The sequence below is a fragment of the Artemia franciscana genome, chromosome 15 (assembly GCF_032884065.1).
Source record: "Artemia franciscana chromosome 15, ASM3288406v1, whole genome shotgun sequence".
In the NCBI taxonomy this organism is placed as follows: Eukaryota; Metazoa; Arthropoda; class Branchiopoda; order Anostraca; family Artemiidae; genus Artemia; species Artemia franciscana.
The window spans coordinates 5332675-5350686 of NC_088877.1; the positions used below are offsets into that span (position 1 = coordinate 5332675).

Here is an 18012-nt window from a genome sequence, read left to right on the forward strand (position 1 = left end):
ACTAGCAAAGTTTTGGCGGAAAGCTCGAATTCCAATGAGAGATCATCAAAACTGTCAAACCAAGCTTGAGCAGGCATTTGAAGAATGGCGTCTTCTCAAGAAGAACAAAGCACGAAAGTCATCAACTCAACAGGCGAGGGAGGCGGCCTTCGTATCTAGGCTCAAGGATCTTTTTGACATCGCTCACGCCGATGCCCTGAACACGATGTCAATACAAGAAGACAAAGATTTCTTGTTAGCCCAGCGAGAAAAAGGGAGACGGGGGTCAATGGTTGGCGTAGATGAAACACTAGCTTGCAAGGAGAAAAGGGTGTCTGAGAGAGAGCAGCAAACACTTAAAAGACGACAGCAAACAGAGAACATACAACAGATAGAGGCTTCCACAGCCGAACTTACCACATCTGGTTCAGAGATCAGCGCAGCAGAAGACGTTGACAGTGAGGGGGCTGTTGGAGGAAGCAGAACTCAAAAAAGAAAGAGGGGCCGAAAAGCTGTAGTTACACCTGCACTAGCAGCAGCTCTTGATCGTACTAAAGTATCACACCGCAAGGCTGTTTTTGTCATAGCAGAAACTGCCAAAAGCTTAGGAATGACTATTGACCAACTAGCTCTAAATAGAGATTCAGTTCGCCGACTCAGAGCAAAACATCGAATTCACAGTTCTGGAAGCATCAGAGCCAAGTTTCAGAGTGATGTTCCCCTCGTTGTCCACTGGGACGGCAAACTGATCCCCGACCTCATTGGAAAAGAGAAGGTTGATCGTCTGCCTGTTTTGGTTTCCGGAAAAGAAGTTTTACAGCTACTCACAGTAGCCAAGCTTCCATCCGGAACAGGCGAGGCTCAGGCTTCTGCTGTCTTCGGAGCTATTGAAGACTGGGGCATACCCGGCAACATCCGAGCCATGTGTTCCGATACTACAAGCTCAAACACTGGCAGGATCTCTGGTGCTTGTGTTCTGTTGGAGCAGAAGCTAGGTAAGGAACTCTTGTCACTGGCTTGTAGACATCATATTATGGAGCTCGTCATTGGTGCTGCATTTCGAGTGTGCATGGGATCGACATCTTCTCCTGAGGTTCCACTCTTCAAACGCTTCCAGGACTATTGGAGATTCATAGATACAGATAAATATGAAACAGGAATTGCAGCTGATGATGTGGCGCGTCTAGTGGATGACATCAAACAAAGTACCATCGATTTTGCTAACAAGCACCTTGAACAGAGCCAGCCGAGGGATGATTACAAGGAATTCCTGGAAATTGTGCTCATCTTTCTTGGTGCTACTCCTGCGAGAGGAGTACGATTCATGTCACCCGGAGCGATGCACCATGCCAGATGGATGAGCAAAGTGATATACAGTTTAAAGATCTGGATGTTCAAGGCTCAGTTTAGACTGACTCTCACAGAAGAAAGAGGTTTGCATGACGTGTGTGTGTTTGCAGTACGTGTGTACCTGAAAGCCTGGATCTCTGCACCTTTAGCCTCAGGTGTTCCGTACACTGACCTACTACTGCTGAAGTCGCTGCTCGAGTACTCGTCCATCCATTTGGCAATCTCAAAGGCCACATCAAACAAGTTTTCCGGTAACTTGTGGTATTTGTCACCCGAACTCGTTGGCTTGGCTTTCTTCGACAGTCGCGTCAGTTCGTCGACGAAGAGACGGATGGTGAGTGCCATGCAGAGTGAAGACGACCAGGAACAGGAACATACCAAGCGTATCACCATTGATCTTGATTCAGCCAAGAATAAAAACCTGGAACATTTTGTTACAGCAAAGTCAGCAAAACTTTTTCAAATGATGGATCTTCCGGATGGATTTCTCACAGTTGATCCAGACTTGTGGGAAGATAGACACGACTACAAGCTAGCGTCAGAAACTGTGAGGTCGCTCAAAGTCGTCAATGACCACGCTGAGCGAGGAGTGGCACTCATTCAAGAGTACAGCGGTTTTATAACCCAAGATGAGTCGCAGCTGCTATTTCTGCTGCAAGTTGTCAATGAACACCGCAGAGTTTATCCCGACAGCAGGAAGCAGACTCTGTCAGGTCAACCATAAATAGGAACTAAACAATTTTGTTTATATTTTTTTAAAGCAAAATACAAGTTGATCGAAATCCTTCTTTTTTTTCTTTTTTCTTAATCTTTGAGGTACTTGAGCTACCCCTAAACATTATTATAAATGGCTCAAACTTTTTCCACAATGTTTTCATGTGATATGGAACAACTTAGGGGGGTAAGAAAATAATATTTCCAAAATTTTTAATTTTTAAAATTTTTAATCGAAATCCTTCTTTTTTTTTCTTTTTTCTTAATCTTTGAGGTACTTGAGCTACCTCTAAACATTATTATAAATGGCTCAAACTTTTTCTGCAATGTTTTCTTGTGATATGGAACAACTTAGGGGGGTAAGAAAATAATATTTCCAAAATTTTTAAAATAAGCTCCACCTTATTGTACAAACTTGGGGATAATATTGAACCCTGGCGGACACCTTTCTTTACTGGAACAACCACTGATGTGATGCAGTTACCTATTTTTATACGCGCTTTTAAACGGCAATACATATCATACAGTACACTAGTGACACGGAGGTTTACACCTTGCTGGTAAGCGGCTAAAAGGGTCTGAGCGTGAATCGACGAATCAAACGCTCTACTCACATCAAAAGCACCAATCATTATAGCATCACCAGATTCGTGAGAATCTGCTAGAATTGCGGCAAGACTGAAGAGAGCGTGAGCACAACCCAGACCTGGTCGGAAACCGAACTGGTGTTCAGGCAATCGGCACGAATATTGAATTTCTTTTAAGACTAAGATCTCTAGAACTTTACAGAGTGCTGGAGCAACAGTGATTGGCGTGTACGAAGAGCATTGGTCTGTTGGTTTCCCTTTTTTAAGGATGGGCGAGAGCAAACCGACACAAAAGGAGTCAGGCACTATACCAGTGGTGAAAATAACTGGAATAGCAGCGTCTGATATTCAATAAGCATAGTAGTACCATGTAGCAGATTTAGCGCGCATAGTTTGTCTACACCTCGGGAATATTTCTTCTTCAGCTTTAAAATAGCTTCATGTACGCTTCCATAAGTAACGACAAAATCAGGGACACACTGGTTGGATAATACCGATTCTAGCCGGTTTACGAAGGGATTAGACGTATTTGGGTCGGGGGAAGTGAATTCGTTGGAAAAGTACGATTCCCAATCTTTTTCGCTAATTGAATCATGGTGTTTTCCGGCGACCGGTTGGCTCAACTGGGCTTTCCAGATTAGTTTTGGGTCACTTACGATTCTGGAGGAGTACTCTTCTTTTAATTTGGTACGATGAGCTTTCAGTTGCTTGTCAAATTTTCGTTTAGTCCATAAACGGATAGAGTTAACAGGACCGGATTTGGGCCTATCACAATCTTGCCAGATTCTAAACCAAAACTTAGCATCGTTGCAACACTTAACTAGGGCCGGATTTGTCGAGAATTTGTGAATTTCTGTTTTCATTTTAACCTTTCTGGTAGGAACTGCTTTTTTTTCAGCTACGAGAAGCGAGTGAGTAATCTCGGCACAAAATATATGGATGAGTACTCTTGCATCTGCGGGATCAAAATTCGAATTCACTTGGAGTAAATGGAAGGGGATTCGTATCTTTACAAGAAGTGAGTTCAGCACCTGATGATATAAAGTAGTATTAATTTTATCCCATTCACTTACTACTTTCCACTTGTCGTTCTTGGGTTGACGCAGAGCTGGTTTTATGCTATGCTCTAGTGATCAGTGAAGACAGCGTCTTTTAGAACAGTTACACTTCCGTTAATATTCTTAGAGCAGGCCGTATGGTCAATGTTTGAAACGGACCCTGAATTATGAACGAAGGAGTAATCACTGTCTTTTGGGAGGATGATAAGTTGTTCATCAAAGATGCCATTTAGAAGCTGACCACGGGCACACGTGCTGTGAAGAAGGTTGCAGTTGAAGTCCCCCATGACTACACAATGCAAATCTCTCTGGGTCACAGACTTCAGACACTTTGCTAGTTCGCGAACTGCGTTCATAAACTTTCGCTCCAATTTGTCATCATGGTAGTTTGTAGGAAGATATACGTTGAAGAATGCGATACTGCCGGAAGATATAGCCAAGAAGTGATCATGCGCAAATAACACCTTACTTTCAATATACGGGTGGCAAATAATTGCCAAGCCACCGGAGGGGCGTCCGAAAGACCGAATTTTTGCCGGCTCGAAGTAAAAAGTAAGTTCGTGCGAGAACTTTAGGAGAGAAATATTGTAAGGAGAGAGCATATGTTCTTGTATAAACATAACGTCACAGTCTGCAGAATACTTTTGAATTATGGCGAGTTTGTTGGGGACTCCTCCGTTCATGTTCCATGACGTAATTTTGACGCAGGCTGGGCTATTAGACATTGGGCCGCTTCAGCTCACTGACGATTTTTATTATTGTGGGGCACTTGAAGGAATGGCAAGTGTGGCGTTTTGATTTGCAGAGGGCGCATGCTATAGGGTTTCCACAGAGCTTGTCGGGGCTAGAGCCATGACCTCCTTCTCCGCATCGAGAGCAAATTTGCTGGCTAGACCAATTAGCAGAAATATGACCAAAATTCTGGCAGTTAAAACAGCGCTTTGGGAGAAAGATAAATTCCTCGATGGGGTACCGCTCCAAGTCATTTTTAGGAGGGTTTTTCATGGCGTGGTTCAGATACTGGCGGGATGAGAAATATAATTTGAAGGATCTGGTTTTTTCACATTGATCAGCTTTTACACAATTCGGTATAATTCTCTTAAGCGCGTCACCATTAATATGAGCTGGGACAAACGTGATCATACCAATGAAAGTGGGAGTTTTAACGCTTGCCAGTGTTTCAGGCGATTTTTTATTAATAGATGTTGCTAGTACTGCTGCTTTAGATTTTTTCTTAGTTACGAGGTGCCATTCGTACTTCCCTCGGCAGAGTTCAAAATCGTCATCATTCAAATCATCACCACAAATATTCGACAGGAAGTTTTTCCTTTCTTCTGCGGTAGCAATGGTAGGAGGAGGCTTTTTCAAGACTACTGAGTAAGACAAAGGAGAAGGAGTAGACTCATTAGCTTGAGCAGCAACAGGGTTGCCTTCAGGCCACGGCAATGGTTTTTGGTTCAAACGATCAAGAAGGCCATTGAACTTGCGATTCATCTCGTTGACAGTGGACACTACACAAGCAGCGATCTCTTCATTGCAGGCCGGAACTTCTTGGGGCTCAAAGATAACGAACTCAGGAAGCTGTCTCTTTTCTTTGGCACAGCGAGCGAACGTCTTCGCAATGTACATAAAGTTATCCTCGTCCTTTACGTGTTTTATTACACGTTTCCCTAATTCCGACTTGCGATAGATAATCTCTTTTGCTTCTAAAATCGCTTCACGGCTGAAAAACTCGAGTCCTCGCCTAGTAAAAACTTTTTTTTTTACACCTGCTATCATAGCTCTTGAAATAAAATTCAGCACTGCATTCCACACTAGGTTATCACCCATTTTGCTGGTGGTTTCCTTACGAGAAAAGTAAGGGAAGTGTTAAGGGTTGGTTATCTTGTCCCCGCAATTTAAGGGGCACGCCCGGCGGGTACCACGGCTCTTGCTACCAACTCACTTACCCCCCTCCCTTCTGCTTACCTTTCTCTCGCCATCTCTATCGCAGCGTGATTGCCTTTAACTATTTGTGCAATCCAATTAGATTCAGAGTTAAATTAAATCACTTAGTCCAAGTCTCTGCAGTTAATAAATCACTAAATCCAGAGGGAATTTATAATAAGTAGCAAAAGTGTCAGTACCGGGTAAAAAGTTAATCCGAGCGTAAATGTCTCTGGGGAAATCACACAGGTTGAACCTTGCTTTATTAAAAGGTTAATATCCAAAAACAAGGTGTTCACGCAACGAACTCTCAATCAATACTGATATTGATATCGAATCTCAATACTGATATCAAATAGAACTACATTTCCCTTCTGCACCGAAATAGAAGTTGCAAGCAGAATCTAACTTGCTTTTTCTACATAAATAAAAGGGAAAATGAGGCTCTACTCAGTAATGGCTGCTACTAAGGAGTTGGCTTTTGCCATTAGACCTGAATCAGACTGGTTCTCAACAAAGCTCTCCATTACTTCAACAACAGCAGGGAAGGACTCCAGAAAAGTGACAATACTATCATGCCTTTCAACCCACCATGTGTCACAAAAGTGAAGGAGCTTTTGCTTTTTTGTATGCAAAAGGACAGAAGTTAATGATTCAGTTTGTTTGGGGGAACAGGAAAAAAACAACTTCTTGGAAGTATCCATATAGCATTTGAAGTCCAGTCATGAGGCCATCACTAGAGCAAGATTTAAGCAATCTAAAGCACAATGTGTGTAAATGGCAAGTAGATACCGCTTTTGTATCTCTGCTTGAATACCCTTGTACAAACCAGACATGCTAGTACCTCTGTCAAGGCCAATTCCAACTTACTTGTTCTTTTCTAATCTAAACTGTAAGGAGAATTTAATAATCTACTTTGTAAGACCTACACCAGTCAAGTCATTTGCAGTGTTGAAATGCAAAAACATATTTCTCCTGTTTGATGCTTGTCATAGAAACAGTTGACAAGAAAAAGCTGTTCCTTTGAAGTTACACCAGTCATCTCATCAGCTAATATTGAAAATAGTTTGCAATTTTTGTTCTATTGAGAATTTCATCAAATTACATAGTGTACACTATTGATGATATCATTGTGCACTAGAGCAGATGATTTTTTCATGATTTTTATCATGAAAATATCTGAAAACATCCTTTTGAATAATAATATGATCACGAGGATGTCATGGTTGGCGTGAATATGCATAGTCAGGGCTCAAAGAAACGTGGCAATTTCATTAAAACCTCTTAGAAAAATCCGAATTCAAAAAAGTGTCTCTCTTTTTTTCGTTTGCGTGTTTCATTTACTAGCGAGAAAACGTATTGTGAAGTTGACATTTTTTCCTTATTATTAGTATTGTAAGTAATGAGCCTTCTGCTACATAAAGCATAATGCTTAAGGCTCATTCAAAATGTGATTTTGCTAATACCAAGATTTAAATTAATGCAAAGTTCCATGCATTTAATGATTGATTCTAGTGTATATTGATACTTTTGCAGGAAAATGACCGAAAATGCCATACGTGTGATAATGGTTGCTAGAGGGTGCTGTGTGTCAGTCATTGAGTGTCCCAGGCTGGAAATTGCCTGGGAAGAGCGCAATCCTACAATGAAATGGCAAGTTTCCGCTGTTCAAATATAAAGCAGTGGTCATTTCTAGTTTACAAAGTTATTTTTGTAGACAAAATTTGAAAAAAACGCTTAGGTATGGTAATGTTTGCCAGAAGGTGTCATAGGGCTGATACATTTTACCGCGCTGGCCTCAATTGCCAGGAGTCATCAGAAGAAACGCTATTGGGTTTTTCATCAAATTAAACAATCGATTCTAGTGTAAACGGATATTTTTGCAGGGAAATGCCCAAAAAATGCCATTTGTGTGGTGATATTTGGCAGAGGGTGCCATATGTCAGCCATTAAGTGTCATTGGCTTGGAAATGCCATGGGACATCGCAAATCTAACATTGAAATGGCAAGTTTCCGGTGTTCAATTAAGAAACAATGGTCATTTTAGTTTATAAAGTTCTTTTTGTCTGAAAAGGTTAAAAAACCCTTTGGTGTGATAATGCATGTCAGAGGGTGTCATTGGGATGGTATGTTGTGGAATGCTGGCTCAGTTTCCAGGAGTCATCAGAAGAAACGCTATTGGGAATTTTTATTAAGATTAAACAATCGATTCTAGTATATACGGATATTTTTGAAGGAATATGCCCGAAAAATGCCATATCTGTGATAAATTTTGCCAGAGGTTGTCGTGTGTCAGCAATTGAGTGGCATAGGTTGGGAATTACCATGGAACATCACATTTCAACAACCGAAATGGCATGTATCAGCTGTTCAAATAAAAAACTGGTCATTTTTAGATTATAAATTTATTTTTCTAGGAAAAATGTTGAAAAACCCTTAGGTGTGATAATGCGTGCCAGAGGGTGTCATTGGGATGGCACACTGCAATACTGGCCTCGATTGCCAGGAGCCATCAGAAGAAATGCTATTGGGGATTTTTCATTAAGTTTAAACAATTGATTCTTGAGTAAACAATATTTTTGAAGAATAATGCCATACGTGTGATAATGCTTGCCAAAGGATGTTGTGTGTCTGCCATTGAGTGTCATAGGCTGGGAATTGCATGAAAATAATACAAAAAAATAGACTTAAGTCACATGCCCTGTGCCCTCTTAAATTTACCTCTCATAAGTCACCCCCTTCTCTCCATAGATCTAGATTTACTGGTTAACAGTATTGGCTATCATGCAGTATTATGTTTTTGATGTTGTGCATGTACTTATGGCGAAATTCTTAGCATCGATGTTGATAATCCTCGATTGAACGACTTTCTAGTTGAAAATATCTCCCTCCTACCTGTGTAATATTGATTTCAGTGTCCCAAGAATAAATTTTTTTAATAATGCTTGTAAATTTGTTTTTATTAATAAAACTTGTATGTATAAAAAAGCCTTCATTCTTTAGATTTCTTGTTTCAGGATAAGACTTCAGTATATTTCTCTAATACAATTTAAGGACCTTGTAGCGTTTGTACATAGGTATGCTCGTTCAAGATTGCCTCTAATATAAGTGTAAAATTATGTCTAGTTAAGAGGAAAAGATTGACTTTTGATCGTATATGAAGGTATACCATATCCTAGCCATAATGATACTCTTGCTTTTATTTCACCTCTGATTGCGCATTCAAGTTCCAATAGAGTAAAAGAATACTACTAAAAAATGTGCAAAGAACCATCCCCAGTATTATCTGATAATAACTTCTAAGGCCTTACTTAGCAAGCAGGTGCACTTCAAATATAACCAATTTCCAGTAATCGATTTTCTCTCCCTCATTTCAATTTTTGCACGCATAGAAATATCCGATCTATTTATTTGCTCTAGAAAGTGTGTGGGGAATTCTTCATGAAGGGAATAGGTTGTTCTGAATAATTTATTCCCTGAATCAATATGTTAGGAAGGCATTCGTAGTCCAGTTGTCTTGCGTTTCATTCTGTTGAGGGGAAATCTCTTTCGAATCTTAGTGCGGACGAAAATCTTTGGATTATAAATCCCTGAGAGAAAAAAATCTTGAAGAAAATGAAATTTTGAATTAAACGCCTTGAAAGAAAAATGAAATCCTGAAGAAAAAATATCGCTTAAAGTCATTAATTAACACCCCACTGTATGCCCTCCGCAATTACAAGCGGACGCTCCCCACGAGCCCTGAAGAAACAAGTCGCGCAAGAATGCGTCATCGTCAACACTGTTATACATTCCCTATTACGTAATAACTAAAAAAATCTTGAGAAAGATGTCTTTAAAACGTCTTGAAAGGTCTTGGAATGTCATGAAACATTTTGAAGAAAATATCTTAAAAATGTCTTGAATGACCTTGAAAATGTCTTGAATGGCCTTGAAAATGTCTTGAAGAAAACAATACCCTATTACGTAATAACTAAAGAATTCATGTTTTTTTGGGCTCTGAATGTTTTCCCTGACCCCAGGTTCTTATACAATCAAAGAAAACTATGATGTAACATCTATGTTTGCATCTTGACTAGAGCCCCTTGAACTCTAACAACTCTTATTACGTAACAACCAAAGAAATCTCGAAGAAAACATTTCCTATGATGTAACAAGCATCTGCACCTTTAGAAAACATTCTCTATTGCGTAACAAGCACCTGTGTCTTCAAGAAAATTAATAACACCTGCGTTTTGAGGGAATCGTCGTGAAACTTCCTCGTTATCTTAAATCATTAAGGAAAAAAAGATTAGTGGCTTTGGGTCCACTCAAACAGATTTGGCCGTCACTACTCCTCAACATCTCGCTGTTTACGCAATATTTGAATTCTCTCGCATTTCTTTACGAATGACTCGTGAAACACTATGTTCGTTTAATTAGAACAATAAGAAGCTTTTTTTTAAAGGTACCAAAAAACTTTAGCGTAAAGAGCGAGATGTTGAGGAGAAGCAACCCCCCTCATATATGTAATAATTTCTGTTCGTTTAAAGTGTTAATGCTGCTCCTTACTTTCAGTTGAAAAAAAACTATTTTTTTTTATTTAATCTCAGGAAGCATTAAATTTTACTGTAACATGATAGCTCTCTGTTAAAGGCCAGGAAGGACGAACCAAAGTAGAACAAAAGGATATATTTTCGCCGGGGAGCTGTAATTTAGCTTCGAAATGCACGCTATCCGTAGGCTCTGACTTGTTTTTCGCGGCTGCATTATTTGGATCCTACTCTTTTTTTCTTTTTTTTTAAATGACGAAACTGATGCAAATCTGAATAGCAATAATATTCGTATGGTTGTAAAAATCTATCTGTGTATTCAAATTAATGGAATTTTCTGCTCACCAGTAAGTCAAATCCTGTTTCTCAGAATTGAGAAACGCCCAAATCCTGTTCCTCGAAGTTTCAATTATGGATTTTTTTATTTTTCAAGTTTCGTTTACTATGAAACGTTTTATTGCTTTAATACTAGCTAATATTTTATGGCTACTAATATAAGCGTAAGCCAGGCACATACACATGACTTCATTCCATGGGGTTTGATTTTGGAGTGAGGGTATCGTTAAAAATAAACGCAAAAACTGGGCAAACAACATGAGAAAAAAGGAAATATAAGGAATGATTTCACCTCGATAAACATGCCCTGAGGGGAGCAGGCCAAAAGATCCCCCCCTCTTTCTTTGCGCCGGGTACAGTCTGCCAACATTCTATGAGAAAGAGGAACATTGTGAGATTTCCCAGGGAAAGTTCGAAATATATATAAGGTGTGTTTTTGTTCCAAGGTTTTACAATTTCAGGGAGTTGAGGGGGAGAATCTTGATCATTCTCGGATAGAGGGGATCTTCTCTCGCTGCTGTCCACTTACATACAGACATGACTATTGCTATTTGAATACCATATTCTTTATATGCAGAAGCATTCACAAAATGTTTCAATGGGGATGAGAGTTTGCAAAATTCTCTTTCCATGAGGAGATGGATTGAAAAAAAGCAAGGGGCACCCGCTTTCTGCCATCTTGTGAACATATCAGTACGCCACGTGTGCCGCACATTTCTGCCACGCTTGGCACGTGCCACTTGGTCTACGTGATTCCTGAAATTGGGCGACCCCTCGAAAAAAGGAATATCTTACCAGAGAAGTCTTATTATTTTTCCAAATCGACAAATTTTTCACTTTTTTTGTTAACACCTCTCTAGGAAGGCGAGGGAAGTGGCTGGAGCCCACACGTCTTGGCTCTGGTGTTGGCACCCTTGGTTCTAGATCTACACATCAGTTTTTTTTTGCAGCTCACCTCGTGGCGTCAGCAGTAATGATGGAGTATCATTAATCTTAGGCTACTAAAATGTTATGTAAACTTCTTCAGTTTGATACCAATTATCTAGTGAGTTTATTTGCTGAAATTATCCCTAGTTTTACTAAATGTAGCTTCCCTGTAATAGGAAGATGTTATTCTTTCAAACCTGTTGAAACGTTACGTCTTTATTGACAAATTGAGTTTTGTTTTCGCCATGGAAACCGCCCGCTTTTTCTAGTCTTCTCTCTTCAAGCTATTGCTCCAGGCTATATGTCTTGGCTTCAGTTGACTTTCTGAGTTCCCTATACTCTGTTGAGGCGAGCTAGTAAATTCCACACTGCTCATTTTTACTCGTCATCTTGATCATGCGTAAGTTTTTGGTTTCAAATGTCGTTAATATTGGTAATCTGTCAAAAATATAAAGGACGTTCAAAATATCTTTCAATAGGCCAATAAGCTTTGATTATTATTGTACGTAGTTCGAACTAAACATGCCAAAATAGATCAATAATCTATTTCTTTCTAGAAGGGGGAGGTGGGGTTATAGGAAAGACGGGCTCTTGCCAGATAACTGTAGCATTTACTTGGATATTATGTACTTTTAAACTTTGAATTTATTGGTATGACTAGGTTGGGAGGGGTACCCTCCCATGTCGCCACACAGTCCAAGTCTTTAAGAAAGTGATTGGAACTTTTCCTAGAGAGGTCTAATGTATCAGAATGCTGCACTTTAGGCCCAAATATCCAAATTGCGATGAGTTTTATCGTGTTCTCTTCCAAATTTTGCTGGAGCAGGGGTTTTATCACTTCTCTGAGCTGAAAGGACCTCCTCTCCTGGCTAGGTATGCTATTAAGCTTTATCAAGGAATAATTTTGGAGCTCTAATCATTTTCATAGGTGACTTGGGTTGGCCCCCGCCAAAAAAAACAACAAAAAACCGAGACTGCTTCGAGAGTACGGTCTGTACTTATATTCTATACGTGATAAAAATGGTGTTACTGGGGTTGAACCTCCGGTTTCTGAAGGTTCACGATGAGAGAGAACTCTTCATGCTATATTTTTGAATCTTGACACTACTGCGTCAATACACAAACTTCATTTATATCTAAAAATTAATGGACCCATAAAATATTGAAGAAGAAAAATCTTTAAAGTTCGTTTTAGGCTATTTACATATATACCACTTCCCACGTGACCCTGTACAGAGGAACGGAAAGCTAATTGACCAATGAAATTATAGGAAAACTGGCTTTTCCAAAAATCAAATTAGTCAAAATACTTTTTTTTTTACGAAAAACAAAGATCGATCACTTAAAAACGAACCAAATTAGCTTAAGTTAGGGTCCTACCTTAATAAAAAAAATTAATGAAATAATGAAGCCTATAACGAGCATAAAATACAATGAAATTGGATTCAATCTTCATTCAAACCGAAAATACATCAAATGCTTTTGAGTGCCGCCCCCTCAAGTTCCTGAAACGCCAAGAGTGTCGTTTGCGCTTTACTTTAAACTAAGTATATTACTTAAATTGAAAGTTCTGTTTAGCCAATAGGCTTGTGTACAGACTCATATGAGATAGACTTAAAAGGAGAAAGTTATGCAACAAATAGACTGAATTAAGGCTCCCCAGTCCTCTCGAAAGACCAGAGTGTGATTTGTAAGTTACGAGAAGTAGTTCAGATAGGAAGTTTAATTCCACTAGTTGATTTTCTATTCATCTGATGTCAAAAAAAAAAAATCATTGATGAAAGTTGATTGTATATTAGCCTTATAAAACAAAATTTGATTGGTACAAATATAGACTGCTTATACAGAAAAATAGATTCCTTAAAATTCAATTAGTATTTAATTTTTAGATGTTGTAATGTAAGAAATCTGGAAAATATACACATTTTGTTTCCAGTAAAGTTGAAATGACAGTTCAACCTTTTGGGGGTTATTTGTGGCACGGCACTAACTCTGACACCAGTATTTGTATTCTAGTGCCACCAGTGTCAGCACTGATGTCACTAGTGTAGGTATCACAGCCATGGTTCCTTGTGGTTTATCTGCGATGGGTGACAGATTCTACGATTCCTGCCCTTGCCAGTATTTGGGCTGCAGGTTGAGTACAGCTACAACTAGTTTAAGTACTACGCTATTTGACCCACAGTTTCTCAGGGCCTTGGTCCTCTTTTGCTAATTCTTATCTTCCTTTGGAAACGATGGCTCAACAATAGTATAGGATCTCTTCCCTATACCCTAAAAACTGTCTATCCTCCTTGAGAGTGCTTTACCTAGTCGAATAAATGATAAAAGAAGCATATGTAGAAGAGTTACAAAAAACCTTACTGTTTGCAAAAGAAGCTCACAAAATGTGCTGTAAAAATATTAACTCTGACTTCTGCTTGGCAGGAAGCGCGCAGAGGGATATCTCAAGTGAGCCCAGCCAATCATAAATATCAAGGGGTGAGGCTGTGAGCGCCCGTTATTCAAAATCAATGGCCCAAGCCCTCTTTTACTACTCCACTATTGTTTAGTCGTGAGAGGCTGATTGTCAGTACTACGAGAAGTTACCAAGGAAAGGTCAAGGAAAGATAACACTGTATTTATAAATAGCGGGGAAGGGTAATACGGAGAGTCCCAAAATGGGAAGGAATTAAACAAAAATGACATTTATCTGATAATTAGGGCCAGGGACCCAAATATGAGTCTTATTTCTTGTAATTCCTGTTTGGTTTAAATTTGGCTTCATTGTTTGTAGCAATTTGTGTTTGTTTTTGGATTCATTTCTTCCTTCGCATTATTTCCTCGCATTTCAGGGTTGACGTTCTTACATAGATTAATTTCTGTTTTAAATTCGTTCGAGTTTTAAATAAGCTTTATTTAAAACAGTAAAAAGTATTGGGAATTTATCGTAGAAACTTCATGGCTGCGGTCGTGGTAAAAGTTTTTGCATAATGATTTTGGAACTCTAGATTACCATGTCCCCGTCGAATAACCAACAACCCCAGAAATCCTTGAATACTACTTTGGTGACGGTCAAACACTATTTATGAAATGTATATGTAATTTGTTTTAATATCAGACCTCTATATTGGAACACTAGCATCAAATTTGTAGTCTTGACTAATTTAATTGACAAATTTGTATCTTGACCAAGTCAAACAACATACTTTAGTAGAAATTAAGTACCGTACCAATTGGTAAATGAGCACTTTGTTTCTTTTCAATTAGGACAGTCACACTGCCATCTTAATAGTTTTAGTGGTTAGCAAGTTACCTTTTAAAATCGTTCTCTGCATAGTCTGAACGATCATGAGCAGAAAGGAGGTGCAATATGTCTATATACCCAAAATTGGGATTTGTAAGGGAGTGGAAAGCTAAAAAGGGAATGTACCCAAGTGCCTCACTTTGAGCCCTCCAATTATACAGATTGAAAATCATTGTATGCAGTAGCGTTGAACACACCAGAAAAGGTATTCTCAAAACCTATAGGAAGGGGAAAGGTCATTTGGGAGAACCATCCCCCCTCACAAATGACGCCCCTACTCGCATGATTCTGATTTTCAACAATGTTTCACACTTTTGCATTTCATGTCAGTGTATTACCCATTGTTGTATTGTGTGTCATTGTACTACAAATCATTGTATGCAGTGGCGTTTAACATACCAAAAAAGGTATTTTCAGAATCTATAGCAAGGTGGAAGTACATTGGGGAGGACCCCCCTCACAATTGAAGTCCCTACTCGCATGATCCTGATTTTCAACAATGTTTTATATTTCTGCATTTTATGTCATTATATTACACATTGTTGTATTGTATGTCATTGTACTACAAATCATTGTATGCAGTGGCGTTGAACATACCAAAAAAGGTATTTTCAGAATCTATAGCAATGGGAAAGTACATTAGGGAGGACCCCCCCCCCCCCTCACAATTGACGCCCCTACTCGCATGATCCTGATTTTCAACAATGTTTTATATTTCTGCATTCCATGTCATTGTATTGCACATTGTTGTATTGTATGTCATTGTACTACAAATCATTGTATGCAGTGGCGTTGAACATACCAAAAAAGATATTTTCAGAATCTATAGCAAGGTGGAAGTACATTGGGGAGGACCCCCTCACAATTAAAGCCCCTACTCGCATGATCCTGATTTTCAACAATGTTTTATATTTCTGCATTTTATGTCATTATTAAATAAAAAAAAAACTTATTTTTTTAGCTGAAAGTAAGGAGCGACATTACAACTTAAAACGAACAGAAATTACTCAGTATATGAAATGGGTCGTCCCCTCCACAATCCCTCGCTCTTTACGCTAAAGCTTGTAATTGTTTTAAAAAGTAGAATTGTGGCAAAGAGTCAAAACGTATATTATTTTATATTAGCGTATATTAACGTATATTATTTTAGTATTTATATTATTTTTTTAGCACCGTTCCTTAAATAATCTCTGTATGGTCTTAAGTATTAAATAGGTAGCAAAGGTATCCTGTCTTATATAAGCGGAGTTGGGACAGGAAGGAGGTATGTCCTAGAGGAAATTCACGGTTGAAAGCCTAACTTTTCACTCTAGTCATGTACATTGAAATTTCTTGCATGACTCTGCTTTCCAACAAGATGGAATATTTCGGCCATTTGTGAATTATGTACATAATATATGCGGTTTTGGAAATATATTCACTATTCTGTAATATTAGCTTAGGATACTACTACTAACAACTCCCTGCAGCACCAAGCTGTCTTGAGTCCTTAGATGGATGGCCGAAAATTGCAATCTTTCATCTTTCATCTGGCAAACCTGTCCTAACCATGTCAGCCTTTCTCTTTTTGTAGCCACAGAAAGTGAGATAGAATCACATTTTTCGTTCAACTTATAATATGTTATTAAGAACCAGAACAGTCTGTACTTAAGCCAGGCATGTTTTGATTTTCGAGCGCTATATTACAATAATAGCCTCAAATTTACACTTAGTAAGTTAAGAAACCATTAAATGCCAACATTGATGGGAATAAACTACTGTTTATGAAACGTGTTTATTTCGATTTAGTAAACTGACAAAATCTTAAAAAAAAAATAACGAAAACTGATAAAGTGGCGAAAATGATCCCTGAAGAATCACGTATCGAAGATGTACTTACTATATTTTGATTTGAGACACATCTGTACTTAAGAAGCTGGGGTAGGGGGAGGGGCTTCATTCACAAGGCCCTGCTAAAGATTCTTCAATTACACCAACCACAATCACCCTCTCCTCCTCGGCCCAATTCTTCGATTCAGACACATGATCAAACGCCATGTGAAGAATTTGTCACTACTGTGTTTTGACTTTAATAAAATCATCTTATCCTTCAGAACTACTCTCAGAATAATCTTTGAGCTGCTAAAAGTTGAAAGAGGTGAAACACGTCTATATTAATGAAGTAGGAGGGGAAAGAGGGCTTAAGCCCAGTCTCCTCAAGTTATGTTAACTTAAATCTTTGAATGACGCAGATTTCAGCAAAGGATGAAATGTCCATCGTTCTAGTAAAATTTGTCCATGAAGGCCCTGTTCTAAATGGGGCATTTGGATAATTTGAGGCCGTTATCTCTGCTGCTGCTCGGATCATTTCGGCCCTACAGGGACATTCTTTGTGTCTTTTGAGCTGACTGCTGTAATCAAAATAGTTTTTGTCCTGTGAACTTGTTGAAGCTTGGACTTTTTATCCTGTGCAAGATCGGGTACTTGTGGGCCCAAACAGCACTGAAATTGGCCTCTCCGATGAGGTTTAGCCCTTAAGTACGCCACTGTAGAGTATTTCATTTGCGATTGAATTATTGGAGTGTCTCTTCGGGAACAATAGATGAAAATTCTGTACCTTCTTGATTTACAGAAAGTATTTCTGGAAAAATCAATCTAAAAATCCCACCTCCAAGCTTCTGTGTTCATTTGAGCTTTTTGAGTTTGATACTGTTTGTGCTCTTATTATGTAATGAAACGTAACCGGGATGGCCTGAACTTTGGTCTTTGTGAAATTGCTTCTCAGAGCTAGAAATAATTTTTCATGGCATATAACATCCATTTTCCTTGTCTTTTTAGAGATAATTTGGACAAGCTTGATTTGTTTCCAACATAGATAGAAATGTCTCGATATTGTAGGAATTAGAGCTTGGCATAAAAAAAGAAAACAAATCTTCTGGAGACCTTTCTATTTTACGAATTTGCTGCGTTTAACTAAGTGAAGCGTCCCAGCCCTGAAGATAAACTTTTAGAAACCAAACAATACGTTATAATTATAACGCTCTAGAATATATGCCGAAAACTTTGCCACTTCTTTTAATTTTTTAAGCATATATGTTGAGTTCGCTGCAAAAGTGTTGAGTTCTTTGCCCCCAAGAATCAATATTTCTAAATGAACACCTCACTGAACAACCTAGACGTAACAATCTGACTTTCATCCTCTTTGTGGTTTGGGCAGTGACATCCCCCAATGCGGTGAAAAGAGTTTATAACAGGGATTTAAAGTAACCTTCATGAAATAGAGGGAAAATTCGAATAGATTGGGTGGAGAAGGAGTGTGCCCAGACGTATAGGCCTCA

At 38.8% G+C, this 18012-nt stretch overlaps 1 protein-coding gene across 12 annotated transcripts in view; it reads left to right on the forward strand.

Moving 5' to 3' along the window:
* Positions 1-18012, forward strand: part of LOC136035969 (probable phospholipid-transporting ATPase IA) — a 188967-nt gene that overhangs the window by 6900 nt on the left and 164055 nt on the right. For 2 of the 12 annotated variants that reach the window (XR_010619589.1, XR_010619587.1), the window contains exon 1: positions 11697-11809. The exons of the other annotated variants lie outside the window; for them this stretch is intronic. The gene's annotated coding sequence lies outside the window, so the exon portion shown is untranslated. Of the gene's footprint in view, positions 1-11696; positions 11810-18012 lie in introns of those variants that run through there. 12 annotated transcript variants of the gene reach the window in all.